The sequence below is a fragment of the Leucoraja erinacea genome, chromosome 22, assembly GCF_028641065.1.
Source record: "Leucoraja erinacea ecotype New England chromosome 22, Leri_hhj_1, whole genome shotgun sequence".
Lineage (NCBI taxonomy): Eukaryota > Metazoa > Chordata > Chondrichthyes > Rajiformes > Rajidae > Leucoraja > Leucoraja erinaceus.
In genome coordinates, this window is record NC_073398.1 from 2724742 (window position 1) to 2740097 (window position 15356).

General features: G+C 47.1%; 1 protein-coding gene across 1 annotated transcript in view; it reads right to left on the reverse strand.

Moving 5' to 3' along the window:
* Nucleotides 1-15356, reverse strand: part of LOC129707634 (golgin subfamily A member 6-like protein 6) — a 56122-nt gene extending 40766 nt beyond the window's left edge. The window contains exons 1-3 of the mRNA XM_055652770.1: nucleotides 14234-15356; nucleotides 7546-7639; nucleotides 4211-4879 (exon numbers count right to left, since the gene is read on the reverse strand). The gene's annotated coding sequence lies outside the window, so the exon portion shown is untranslated. The remainder of the gene's footprint in view (nucleotides 1-4210; nucleotides 4880-7545; nucleotides 7640-14233) is intronic.

The following is a 15356-nucleotide window of genomic DNA, read 5'->3' on the forward strand; positions in this document are numbered from 1 at the left end:
GGAGAGGGGAGGGGAGGGGGGAGAGAGGGTGGGGGGAGAGTGTGGGGGGGGAGAGGGGGGAGGGGGGGGGGAGTGTGGGTGGAGGAGAGAGTGTGGGGGAGAGAGAGGGGGGGAGGGGGGGGGGGAGGGAGGGGGAGAGTGGGGGGAGGGAGGGGGGGGGGAGAGAGGGGGAAGGGGGGGGGGGGGAGGGGGGGGGGGGGGGGGGGGGGGGGAGAGGGGGGGGGGGGGGGGGTGGGGGGGGGGGGGGAGGGGGGGGGAGAGTGTGGGGGGGGGAGAGTGTTGAGGGGAGATGGGGAGGGGAAGAGGAGGGGGGGGGGAGGAGGGGAAGAGTGTGGGGGAGGGGGGGGAGGAGAGGGAAGGAGAGGGGGAGGGGGGGAAGGAGTGAGGGGGGAGGGGGGGGTGGAGGGGGAAGGGAGGGGGAGTGGGGGAGAGAGGAGGGGAGAGGGTAGGGGGGGGGAGGGGGTGTGGGGGGGGAGGGTGTGGGGGAGGGGGGGGGGAGGGGAGAGAGGGGGGGAGAGGGAAGGAGGGGGGAGAGAGGGGGAGAGAGACTCTCTCTGTCTCTCGGCCCCCCTTTCTCTCTCTCTCTCTCTCTCTCTCTCTCTCGGGAGAGAGAGAGAGAGAGAGAGAGAGAGAGAGAGAGAGAGAGAGAGAGAGAGAGAGAGAGATTTCCGTGAATCTGTGACTGGATATATTGTGCATGGAAGATGTGACCGTCATGTGGTAAATTGGATTAGTAAGTATGCAGATATAGATAGGGGGGTCAATGGAGTAGGCAAAGTCAACAGAGAGATTTATGCCAGTTGGCCAACAATGGAGTTTAATGCTGATAAGTGTGAGGTGCTGCATCTTGGCAGGACAAATCAAAATAGGACGTACAGGTAAATGGTAGGGGAATTGAAGAATGTAGCGAACCTGAGGACTGTGCACAGTTCCCCGAAAAGTGGAATCTCATGTAGATAGGGTGGTAAAGAAAGCTTTTGGTGTGCTGGCCTTTATAAATCAGAGCATTGAGTATAGAAGTTGGGATGTAATGTTAAAATTGTACAAGGCATTGGTGAGGCCAATTCTGGAGTATGGTGTACAAATTTGGTCGCCTAATTATAGGAAGGATGTCAACAAAATAGAGAGAGTACAGAGGAGATTTACTAGAATGTTGCCTGGGTTTCAGCAACTAAGTTACCGAGAAAGAACAAGTTAGGGCTTTATTCTTTGGAGCGCAGAAGGTTAAGGGGGGACTTGATAGAGGTTTTTTAAATGATGAGAGGGATAGACAGAGTTGACGTGGAAAAGCTTTTCCCACTGAGAGTAGGGAAGATTCTTGAGAATTAAGGGACTGAAGTTTAGGGGTAACATGAGGGGGAACTTCTTTACTCAGAGAGTGGTAGCTGTGTGGAATGAGCTTCCAGTGAAGGTGGTGGAGGCAGGTTCGTTTTTATCATTTAAAAATAAATTGGATGGTTATATGGATGGGAAGGGAATGGAGGGTTATGGTCTGAGCGCAGGTATATGGGACTAGGGGAGATTATGTGTTCAGCACGCACTAGAAGGGTCGAGATGGTCTGTTTCCGTGCTGTAATTGTTATATGCTGCTTTCAAGGGCCAACAATCCGTGGTTCACAAAGTCCTGCCTTAGTACTGTCTAGGGGCCAACTTGAACCGGGGCTTGAGAACAGCCAAGCGTGCCTATGGACAGAAAATTCAGGCACACTTCACGGACACTAAGGACCCCAAGCGCCTGTGGCAAGGCATCCAGTCTGTCACCGGCCACAGGCCAACACCCCCACCGTGCGAGGACAACACAGACTTCCTCAACACACTTAACACCTTCTTCAACCGGTTTGAGGAGGACAACACCACCACACCAACAAAAGCCCCTCCCTGCCCAGACCATGAAACACTTCACCTGGACCCAACTGATGTGCGGAGGACCTTACTCAAGGTGAACCCCAGAAAAGCTGCAGGTCCTGACAACATACCGGGGCGTGTGCTCAGAGACTGTGCTGACCAACTCACAGAGGTTCTCACGGACATTTACAACACCTCTCTGAGCCAAGCCATCATACCAGCATGCTTCAAAGCCACCACCATCATACCGCTACCCAAGAAATCCCCAGCCTCAACACTGAACGACTACCGGCCCATAGCACTCACGTCCATCATGATGAAGTGCTTTGAAAGGTTGGTCAAGGCCCATATAACATCCAGTCTCCCCTCTACACTTGACCCATACCAGTTTGCTTACCGTCCCAACCGTTCCACTGATGATGCCATAGCAACAGCACTCCACCTAAGCCTGGCTCATCTGGAAACCAAAAACAGTTACGTGCGGATGCTGTTTATCGACTTCAGCTCCGCCTTCAATACAGTCATCCCCCAACATCTGGTGAATAAACTCGGCAAAATAGGCATCAGCACCCCACTATGCAACTGGTTACTGGACTTCCTCACTGACAGACCACAGACAGTAAGAGTTGGCAAAAACTCATCAGAGACCACCATCATGAACACCGGGGTCCCACAGGGATGTGTGCTGAGCCCTCTGTTGTTCACGCTGATGACTCATGACTGTAGTGCCAAGCACAATTCGAACCACATCATCAAGTTCGCAGATGACACTACAGTGGTGGGCCTCATCAGCCACGATGACGATTCAGCCTACAGAGAGGAGGTTCAACAACTCATCAACTGGTGTGATATCAACAACCTTCAACTCAATGTCAACAAAACAAAAGAAATAACTGTGGACTTCAGGAAGAAACAGACAACACACACCCCACTTACCATCAATTGCAGTGCAGTGGAGTCTGTGAAAAGCACCAAGTTCCTGGGAGTGCACATCACAGATGATCAGACATGGTCCACCAACACCATCTCCCTAGTCAAGAAGGCACAGCAACGCCTCCACTTCCTTCGACGGATGAGGAGAGCTGACCTCCCCCCCTCTGCCCTCACGACCTTTTACAGGGGTGCCATTGAGAGCATTCTTACCAGCAGTCTCTCAGTCTGGTATGGCAGTTGCTCTGCTGCTGACCAGAAGGCCCTACAGAGAGTGGTGAGGACAGCGGAGAAGATCACCAGATCACCCCAACCAGCAATCCAGGACCTATACCCTTCTCGCTGTCGCAAGAGAGCAAGCAATATTATCAAAGACACCACTCACCCAGCACACAAACTGTTCACCCTCCTACCTTCCGGTAAGCGCTACCGCAGCATGCGGAGCAAAACCACCAGATTCAAAAACAGCTTTTTCCCTCAGGCCATCAGACTACTCAACACACTTAAGAAAATTCCATGAACAGTACCCAAACAAAGACAACAAACTGTGAAAATAACTTTGGCTCAATGTCTCCAGTACGGAATTTGCACTTTTTCTATATTGCACCTTTCATTGTTGCACCCTTTTTAAAATACCTCAAAGGTTTTGCTACATTTTGGCATACTGTGAATATTTTAATATTTTAAATAATGTATGTCTATTGTCTATTTTTATTGATATGTTGTCTGTCTGTGTTTTTAATATTACTTGCACATTTGGAGTATGGGGAAACGTAATTTCGATCCTATGTGTAACTACTGTTGCATAATTGAATTGACAATGAAGTTACTTTGACTTTGACTTTGATAACTGTACCCTCATCAGACAGCTTTAAGAAATTCTCTGTGAATACCTCCAGTAATACTTGAAGGTCAAAACACAATTGGTGACACATTGTGTTAATACGATGTTACTAGAGACAATTAACAAGCACTTCACAGTGACACCCCCACTGTCTTGCGGGAAGCCCAGTTTTCCAACTTGCTTGGCAAGGCAAACTAACAACATGTTGCATGACTACAACACCAAGACTATCCTGGAGTCCCAGGGATGGACATGATTGTGTCGAGGACCTCCTGTGATTGTGCAAGTTACTGGGTCGCTGGTGGCTGTACCAGAATGTGGGAAAGGGGTGAATGGACTGCGAGGGATCCTGCAGCCAGGGCAGCTCCAGGGTAATAAGGTCATAAATGATAGGAGCAGAATTAGGCCATTCAGCCCATCTACTCCGACATTCAATCATGGCTGATCTATCTCTCCCTCCTAACCCCAATCTCCTACCTTCTCCCCATAACCCGACACCCGGACTGCTCACGGGCAGCCGTGACCTGCGGAGGCGGAGGGCACCAGGAGGAAGAGTGAGTGTGCACGAGGATGGGACGGTCAGGGGCTCACCTGAGTGCTTTCCAGCACGTCTGGCTTCTCGGCACGAGACCAGATATCTCTGGATGACATCAAGAGGCCAACACCTGCAGAGGCAGAAAGGTTGCACTGAAGCAAGTAACATTCAAGGTATGTAGTCGCCTCAGTCCACTCACTGCGTTCAGTCTGCCTGGACCTACCTGATCTCCCAGTTGCCAAACACTTTAATTACCCTTCCCATTCCCACACTTAACCTTTCTGTCCTGGGCCTCCTCTATAGTCAGAGTGAGGCCAAATGCAAATTGGAGGAATAACATCTCATATTTTGCTTGGACAGTTTAAAATCCAACAGTATGAATATTGATTTCTATAACTTCAAGTAAACCTTGCATCCCCTCTCTCTCCATCCCTCCCCCACCCATGTTGTACCAGCTTCAAAGTCGTCTTGATGAGTCTCATTGTCTGTAGACTTTCTCACCCAACAAACGGCTAACAACGGCCTGTTTCTTTTATCATAGTTACATTTTTTGCATATCTTTCATTCATTTGTTCTATATCTCTCTACATCACTGTCTATATCTCTTATTTCCCTTTCCCCCCGACTCTCAGTCTGAAGAAGGGTCTTGACCCAAAACGTCACCTATTTCTTTTCTCCAGAGATTCTGTCTGACCTGCTGAGTTACTCCAGCATTTTGTGTTTATCTTCAGTGTAAACCAGCACCTGCAGTTTGTTCCCACACATTAACCGTTGCTTTTTACCACAAATCTAATTTTGGTTCACCTTTGACCTCTTGACCAGCCTGCCATATGGGACCTTGCCAAAAACCTCACTGAAAACCATAATCTCCATGGAACATGCTGCCCTTATCAATTCTTTGTCACCAACTCACACATTTAACCATCAGTCAGACAGAGCCTTCCTGCAAGAACCCAATCCTGACGACCTCTCCTTAACTCAACTTTTAGACAATAGACAATAGGAGCAGGAGTAGGCCATTCGACCCAGCACCGCCATTCAATATGATCATGTCTGATCATCCACAATCCTGCCTTCTCACCATATCCATTGACTCCGTTATCTTTAAGAGCTCTCTCTTGAAAGCATCCAGAGAATTGGCATCCACTAGCAAGAATGTCCTTCCTCAAATTTGGAGACCAAAACTGCACACAATACTCCAGGTGTGGTCTCCCTAGGGCCCCGTACAACCGCAGAAGGAACTCTATGCTCCCGTACTCAACTCCTCTTGTTATGAAGGCCAACATGCAATTTGCTTTCTTCACTGCCTGCTGTGCATGCTTACTCTCAGTTCTAAAAATCATTCAATTGCAAAATTAATTTTGTACCATTTTGAATCTATTCCAATAATTTGTCCTCCACAGTTAAGCTAACTGGCCTGTAATTACTTGGGCTCTCCCATGCTCCCTTTTTAAACAACCGTATGTTAGTAATCTAATCCTCCAGTCTTACTCCTGCAGTGAGGAAGAATCAAAATATCACGGTTGGAGCATCTATAATTTCTTCCCTGGCTCCCTTCAACATCCTGGGATACATTTCATCTAAGCCTGGTGAGTTACCCATTGACTAAAATGACCAGCCCTCGATGCCTCCCCTTATTCTCTGCATGTCCCATACAATATTTCACAATTGTTTACTGTAACAATATTATCCCCCTCGTATAAATAGTTACAACTAATCACAATAGACAATAGGTGCAGGAGCGGACCATTCTGCCCTTCGAGCCTGCACCACCATTCAATATGATCATGGCTGATCATCCAACTCAGTATCCTGTACCTGTTTTCTCTCCATACCCCCTGATCCCTTTAGCCACAAGGGCCACATCTAACTCCCTCTTAAATATAGCCAATGCACTGGCCTCAACTTTCTTCTGTGGCAGAGAATTCCAGAGATTCACCACTCTCTGTGTGAAAAATGTTATCCCCCTCGTATAAATAGTTACAACTAATCACAATAGACAATAGGTGCAGGAGCTGACCATTCTGCCCTTCGAGCCTGCACCACCATTCATTGTGATCATGGCTGATCATCCCCAATCAGTACCCCGTTCCTGCCTTCTCCCCATATCATAGAAAATAGATAGGTGCAGTAGTAGGCCATTCGGTCCTTCGAGCCTGCACCACCATTCAATATGATCATGGCTGATTATCCAACTCAGTATCCTGTACCTGCCTTCTCTCCATACCCCCTGATCCCTTTAGCCACAAGGGCCACATCTAACTCCCTCTTAAATATAGCCAATGCACTGGCCTCAACTTCCTTCTGTGGCAGAGAATTCCAGAGATTCACCACTCTCTGTGTGAAAAATGTTTTCCTTATCTCGGTCCTAAAGGAATTCCCCCTTATCCTTAAACTGTGACCACTTGTTCTGGACTTCCCCAACATCGGGAACAATATTCCTGCATCTAGCCTGTCCAACCCCTTAAGAATGCTGTAAGTTTCTATAAGATCCCCCCTCAATCTTCTAAATTCTCGCGAGTACAAGTCGAGTCTATCCAGTCTTTCTTCATATGAAAGTCCTGACGTCCCAGGAATCAGTCTGGTGAACCTTCTCTGTACCCCCTCTATGGCAAGAATGTCTTTCCTCAGATTAGGAGACCAAAACTGTACGAAATACTGCAGGTGTGGTCTCACCAGGACCCTGTACAACTGCAGTAGAACCTCCCTGCTCCTATACTCAAATCTTTTTGCTATGAATGCTAACATACCATTCGCCTTCTTCACTGCCTGCTGCACCTGCATGCCTACTTTCAATGACTGGTGTACCATGACACCCAGGTCTCGTTGCATCTCCCCTTTTCCTAATCGGCCACCATTCAGATAATAGTCTGCTTTCCTGTTCTTGCCACCAAAGCGGATAACCTCACATTTATCCACATTATACTGCATCTGCCATGCATTTGCTCACTCACCCAGCCTATCCAAGTCACCTTGCAGCCTCCTAGCATCCTCCACACAGCTAACACTGCCCCCCAGCTTCGTGTCATCCGCAAACTTGGAGATGTTGCATTCAATTCCCTCGTCCAAATCATTAATATATATTGTAAATAGCTGGGGTCCCAGCACTGAGCCTTGCCGTACCCCACTAGTCACTGCCTGCCATTCTGAAAAGGACCCGTTTACTCCTACTCTTTGCTTCCTGTCTGCCAGCCAGTTCTCTATCCACATCAATACTAAACCCCCAATACCGTGTGCTTTAAGTTTGTATACTAATCTCTTATGTGGGACCTTGTGGAAAGCCTTCTGAAAGTCAAGGTGGGGAGGAGATGGAGGAGGCAGTGGGGATGGGTGACTTTGCTTCAGTTGACCAGGTGGAGGAAGGGAGTCTGTGGATCCCCGGAGCACGTACCTGGACAGAGTAAAGACATCGATCAAGGAGATGGCCGTTGTTAACTGGTACCAGGCTGTTGCCAACCACCAGTACACCAGGGGCAGAGCTTTTTCTGAAAGAGACAGGAACACAACATGAGACAACGTTGGGCCCCGATGCTTCCCATCAGTGGAAGTGGAGAGAGCTCAGACTCTCCAACACGGAACCCGCTGATACTGTGGAACAACGTGAGGCTGGGAGACCTTCTCCCCTGCAGGGACCACCACAGAAAGTCCACCGCAAGGTGGTGACAGGAGAACCCAGGGGAGCTATAGGGCACCCGAGAAAAAATAGGTCGCAGGGATATCAAGGGGACAACAGTACTCCAGCAGCCACGACGGGACGAATGGCCTCCTTTTGTGTCCAGACTAAAGAAATGGGAGATTGTCAATGACACTTCCACCGAGCAGGGAGAATCACCTTTCAACACAGAGAGATTGCCTGGTTGTGGATGGATAGCAGCCCCCTCTGTCCCAGTCAATCTTATCCTACAATCAACATGGGCAAAGATAGACACAAAAAGCTGGAGTACCAGCGGGTCAGGCAGCATCTCTGGAGAAAAGGAATAGGTGACGTTTCGGGCCGAGACCCTTCTTCATACTGAGAGTCAGGGGAAAGGGAAACAAGTGATATAGACGGTGATAAAACATAGAAACATAGAAAGTAGGTGCGAGAGCAGACCACCAGGTCCATCGAGCCCGCACCGCCATTCGCTCATGGCTGAACACTAAACAGACACACTTACCCACAAACAGTAGACACAAGACACAGAACACAAGACACTACCCTCCCCTTTATACCGCTATCACCCCTCTCCACCCCAAGAACCTCGTGATCTCCTGGGGGAGGCAAAAAACCGGATAAAAACCCAGGTCCAATTCGGGAAAAAAAACCGGGAAATTCCTCTCCGACCCCAATCTAGGCGATCGACACTTGTCCAGGAGATCACTCAGGTCTTACTATACTAACCATACCTAGGTCCATATCCCTGCCCTCTCCCCGTAGCCCCTTATCCCCTTGGCAGCTAAAAAAACATCTATTTTAGTCTTAAATATATTTAAAGTTTCTGCTTCCACTGCTCCCTGGGGCAGTGAATTCCATAAATTAACCACCCTCTGGGTGAAGAAGTTCTTCCTCATCTCAGTTTTAAAAGAGCCCCCCCCTTATTCTGCAACTATGTCCCCTAGTTCTAGTTTCCCCGATCATTGGGAACATCCTCGGTGCATCCACCCGATCAAGGCCCCTCACGATCTTATATGTTTCAATGAGATCGCCTCTCATTCTTCTAAACTCCAAAGAGTAGAGTTCCAGCCTACTTAACCTTTCCTCATATGTCAATCCCCTCATTGCAGGAATTAATCTTGTAAACCTTCGCTGCACTGCCTCCAGGGCTAGTACATCCTTTCTTAAGTATGGACCCCAGAACTGTACACAGTATTCCAAATGTGGTCTCACTAATACTGTGTACAGCTGCAGCAAGACCTCCGTGTTTTTATACTCAATCCCCCTAGCAATAAAGGCCAAAACTCCATTGGCCTTCCTGATTGCTTGCTGCACCTGCATACTAACTTTCAGTGATTCATGTACTAATACCCCTAGATCCCTTTGCGTTGCATTACAACGCAGCTCCTCCTCATTTAGAAAATAACTTGCCCTATCATTTTTTTTTCCAAAGTGAATGACTTCACATTTATTAGTATTAAATTTCATCTGCCAAGTTGTTGCCCACTCACCTAGCTTATCTATATCCTTTTGCAGACTCTTCCTATCCTCCTCATCCCCTACTTTTCCTCCCATTTTTGTATCGTCCGCAAATTTTGATATATTACACTTGGTTCCCTCCTCCAAATCATTTATATAAATTGTGAACAACTGGGGTCCCAGCACCGACCCTTGCGGAACCCCGCTAGTTACCGGTTGCCATCCCGAGTATGAACCATTTATCCCCACTCTCTGCTTCCTATTTGTTAGCCAATCCTCTACCCATGCTAATATATTACCCCCAATCCCATAATTTTTTATTTTTAGCAATAGTCTCTTATGTGGCACCTTGTCAAAAGCCTTTTGGAAGTCCAAGTATACCACATCCACCGGTTCCCCTTTATCCACCCGGGTTGTTACTTCCTCAAAGAATTCGAGCAGATTCGTTAAACAGGACTTCCCCTTCACAAAACCATGTTGGTTCTGTCCGATGAAGTCATGTTTATCCAAGTGCCCCGTTAGTGTTTCTTTAATAATTGTCTCTAACATTTTACCCACCACCGATGTTAGACTAACCGGTCTATAGTTACCCGCCTTCTGTTTACTTCCTTTTTTAAATATAGGTGTTACATTGGCCATTTTCCAATCCACTGGGACCGTTCCTGCCTCCAGGGAGTTTTGGAAAATTATCACCAATGCATCCACAATCCCCACCGCTATCTCCCTCAAGACCCTTGGATGTAATCCATCAGGCCCAGGGGATTTATCCTCCTTCAGTCTCATTAATTTCCCTAATACCACCTCCTTGGTGATCTTAATAGTATTAAGCTCCTCCATTCCTACCGCCCCCTGTTTATCCAGCGTTGGAATATTTTTTGTGTCTTCTATGGTGAAGACTGATACAAAATACTCGTTTAATGCCTTTGCCATTTCCATGTTCCCCACCAACAACTCTCCAGTCTCACCCTCCAATGGACCAACGTTCACCTTAGCCACCCTTTTTCTTTTTATATAGCTATAAAAACTCTTACTATTAGTTTTTATGTTGTTCGCTAAATTCCTTTCATAGTCTATTTTCCCCGTCTTAATTAATCTCTTAGTTATTTTTTGCTGACCTTTAAATGCTTCCCAATCCTCTACCCTCCCACTATCTCTGGCTACCTTATATGCCCTTGCCTTCAGCCGAATACTATCCTTTATAGTTTTACTGAGCCATGGCTGACTGTTCTTACCCCTACCCCTTTTTTTCTTCATAGGAATAAATTTTTCTTGAAGGTTATACAGTATACCCTTAAACGTACACCACTGCTCATGTACCGTCTTATTCTTGAGTCTGCTATCCCAGTCAACTTTGATCAGCTCAGTCCTCATACCTTCATAATCCCCCTTATTTAGACTAAGCACCCTAGCCTGAGTTTCAACCTGCTCCCCTTCTATTTGAATATGGAATTCGACCATATTGTGGTCACTTGTTCCCAACGAGTCCCTAACTATGACATTTTTAATTAATCCTGCTTCATTACACAGGACCAGATCCAAGATTGCCTCCCCCCTTGTCGGTTCTGTGACATACTGTTCTAGGAACCCGTCTCTAATACTTTCTATAAACTCTTCCTCTAGTCTACCCTGCCCAGTTTGGTTTGCCCAATTAATATGAAAATTGAAGTCCCCCATGATTACAGCAGTTCCCTTTTTACATGCGTCAACTATTTGCAGATTTATGTTCTGACTAACAGCGTCACAGCTATTTGGAGGTCTATAAATTACACCCACTAGTGTTTTTTTCCCCTTATTATTCTCTATCTGTACCCAAGCTGTTTCACTATCCTGATCCTTCAACGCAATATCCTTCCTCTCTATTGCCGTTATTCCCTCCCTTATTAAAAGGGCCACCCCTCCTCCCTTTCTTTCCTGTCTATCTTTCCTAATTGTCGAGTACCCCTCTATATTTAACTCCCAGTCCTGATCCCCTTGCAGCCATGTCTCCGTAATGGCCACGATATCATAACTATATATACTTAATTGCACCGTTAATTCATTTATCTTATTACGAATACTCCGTGCATTTAGATAAAGCACTTTCAGATGATTTTTACTACCCTTCCTTTCCGTTTTTGCCCCTTTTACATCTAAAGTTTTATCTTCACACATTCTGTCTCCTGTCACATTTTGACTTTCCGCTTCCCCACTGATACCCTGCTCTATTTCCTCTACCCCTGCCGTTATTACCCCCCTTGATACCTCCCCCCCGCTACTTAGTTTAAAGACCTCTCTACTGCCCTAGTTATATGATTTGCCAGGACCCCAGTCCCAGCACCGTTCAGGTGAAGTCCGTCCTTACAGAACAGATCCCCCCTGTCCCAGTACTGGTGCCAGTGGCCCAAGAAACCAAACCCATTATTCCCACACCAGTCTTTGAGCCACGCATTTAGCTTCTTAATTTTACGTATCCTCGCCGATTTGGCCCGTGGCTCAGGTAGCAATCCGGAGATCAGTACCCTCGAGGTTCTGCTTTTTAATTTATTCCCTAACTGCTCAAACTCCTTCAGCAGATCCTCCTTCCTCGTCCTTCCTATGTCATTGGTCCCCACATGGACCACGACCACTGGATCCTCCCCCTCCCACTGCAAATTTCTCTCCAGTATCGCAGAGATATCCTTAACCCTAGCACCGGGTAGGCAACACAGCCTTCGGGACATGTTCTGCTGGCCGCAGAGAACCCTATCTACCCCCCGAATAATACTATCCCCTATCACTACGGCATTTCTTCTAACTCCCCCCTCTTGAATGGCCTCCTGATCCACGGTGCTGCAGCCAGGTTGCTCATCCCTCCCACATCCCCTGATCCCGTCCTTACATTGAGTAAGAGCCTCGGTCATGCTCGTCAGGGACAAGGGCTGTGGCTCCTGCCGCATCTCCTCCTGGTTCCCCCTACCCTGCCTCGCTTATGGCCACACCTTCCTTTCCTTGCTCACTGCCTACTGAATTAGTTAAACTGGTCGGTGTGACCATCCCCTGGCACAAAACATCCAGGTAATACTCCCCCTCCCTGATGTACCGCAGCGTATGAAGTTGGGTCTCCAGCTCATCAATGCGGAGCTGGAGTTCCTCTAGCCTCAAACACTTACTGCAGCTGTAGGGATCTTCTACATCAATGGTGTCGACAAATTCCCACATCTCGCAGTATTGGCACATCTCCTGACCGCCCATCTTATATAGGTAATTAACTGGTCCTATTTAAGAATCCCCTACTGTATTGATACACCCCTTATTTATATAATCCTACCTCCTATAAATGGGAAAGTACTCACCCCAGCCGTAAATTACCTACTGGGTTGGCTGTCTAGTGGTAATTCCGTCCGCTCTTCCTGTCTGGCCCACTGCTCCCTTGCAGTGCGTGGCAAACCTCTTTGCCTCTCCCAGAATCCTTAGCCTCTCAAGCGTATTGCGTGGTCTCCTCTCCTCAGCCTCCTCTCCGAAGACTCTCGAGCCAAAGACTCACACTTTTCTCACAGGGCACTTCCCTCAGAAGGCCGCTCACTCACTGCCGCTCGCAAAGAGCTGTCCTGCTTAAATTGACTGATAAATTGCCTATTTTGATGTAGACAGATATGGAACAAATGAATGAACGATATGCAAAAAAGTAACGATGATGTAGGAAAGGGTCCATTGTTGGTTGGCTGTGGGCTCGGTGTTAACGAATGATACAGACAATGAAACTCACCAGGACGACAGTGAAACTAGTATAACGACTAAGGAGGGGGAGGGACGGAGTTAGAGGGTTTTTTGAAGTTAGAGAAATCTAGATTTATTGAACATGGGCACGTCTGCTGATCACCACAATGCTGTGTGTGAGCTTGGCCACGGTCCATCACCTTACACTACATTTCAAAAGTGTCCTCGGTGCCACACAGCTGGGGAAATCTAAAGGAGATCCTATTCTTTCATCACCCCAGTGACCCTGGAGCACAAACCAGGCCTCCCTTAAGTGTTACAACACGACTTCAGTCGGGATCGAGTAACCGAGCATTGACAGTCAGTCGTCTCTTGACTCTATGGAAAGGGGGAGATGCAGCGAGACCTGGGTGTCATGGTACACCAGTCATTGAAGGTAGGCATGCAGGTGCAGCAGGCAGTAAAGAAAGCGAATGGTATGTTAGCTTTCATTACAAAAGGATTTGAGTATAGGAGCAGGGAGGTTCTACTGCAGTTGTACAGGGTCTAGGTGAGATCACACCTGGAGTATTGCGTACAGTTTTGGTCTCCAAATCTGAGGAAGGACATTATTGCCATAGAGGGACTGCAGAGACGGTTCACCAGACTGATTCCTGGGATGTCAGGACTGTCTTATGAAGAAAGACTGGATAGACTTGGTTTATACTCTCTAGAATTTAGAAGATTGAGAGGGGATCTTATAGAAACTTACAAAATTCTTAAGGGGTTGGACAGGCTAGATGCAGGAAGATTGTTCCCGATGTTAGGGACGTCCAGGACAAGGGGTCACAGCTTAAGGATAAGGGGGAAATCCTTTAAAACCGAGATGAGAAGAACTTTTTTCACACAGAGAGTGGTGAATCTGAGTTGGATGATCAGCCATGATCATATTGAATGGCGGTGCAGGCTCGAAGGGCCGAATGGCCTACTCCTGCACCTAATTTCTATGTTTCTATGTTTCTATGGTCCTCTGGGCAACTCACCACTCATCTCAGTGAGTGACCCAGTTAGGCTGAGGGAACACACTGGAGTACAAAGCTGGAAGGTGTCTTCCTCCTGCACTGACTAGGTCCTTAGGCTGCACGAACAACACAGCACTGGGGACCAGGCCTTGTGCAAACCCTGGCAGTTTAAGGAGGGAGCAGCGGGCTCTACCTCACCACTGGGTCCAGTATCAGCAGGGCACTGGTTGACTGGAGCAGAGTTTTAGGGCCATGGACCACAGAAGATGGAAGATTAGTAATGCAGGTACCTGGAGACAGCAGCGAGATCCAGCCCCACAGCTTGGCAAGGGGATGAGAAAGTGGTGTAACATAGAACTAGTGTGAATGGATGATCGATGGTCATTGTGGACTCGGTGGGCAGAAGGACTTGTTTCCATGCTGTACCTTTAAAACTAAAACCTAATAAACACATTGTCCATGATATGAACATGATATGATATAATAATTGGGACAAAATAATCATTGTGGAACAAAAGTGTTGGAGTAACTTATTAGGTCTGGCAGCATCCCTGGAGAACATGGATAAGTAATAATAATAATCTTATTTATATAGCACATTTTTAGTCAACTTGCATTGACCCCAAAGTGCTTCACATAATTACATTACATTTTACACACAGGCAAAGGTGGGTGAAGTGTCTTGCCCCAAGGACACAACGACAGTATGCACTCCAGGCGGGATTCGAACCGGCTACCTTCCGGTCGCCAGCCGAACACTTAGCCCATTGCGCCATCTGTCGTCCCACAAGTGATGGTTGACGTCTTTTTTTTTAAACCAGCATCTGCAGTTCCTTGTTTTCTACTAATAAGTACAATTATTCCAGATGTTTGCAATGCTGTTAATGGAATACATGCCTCAGATTTCGACTGGATAACTGATATTATATGAGAATGAAAATATAACTTCAGTCTATTCCCCTGGCTCTATTGTGACCCCACACATAATTAGACTAACCCTCCATATTAACCTCAGACCCATCTTTATGCTGACTAGATAGATCACCATCTTTGCTGCTGACTATGCTGACTGATTTGAAACATATATATATATATATGTATGTATACACACACACACACAGTATACAGTGGCTTGCAAAAGTATTCATACCCCTTGAACTTTTCCACATTTTGTCACGTTACAACCACAAACGTAAATGTATTTTATTGGGATTTTATGTGATAGACCAACACAAAGTGGCGCATAATTGTGAAGTGAAGATACATGGTTTTCAAATTTTTTTACAAATAAAAAACTGAAAAGTGTGGCGTGCAAAAGTATTCAGCCCCCCTGAGTCAATACTTTGTAGAACCACCTTTCGCTCCAATTACAGCTGCAAGTTTTTTGGGGTATGTCTCTACCAGCTTTGCACA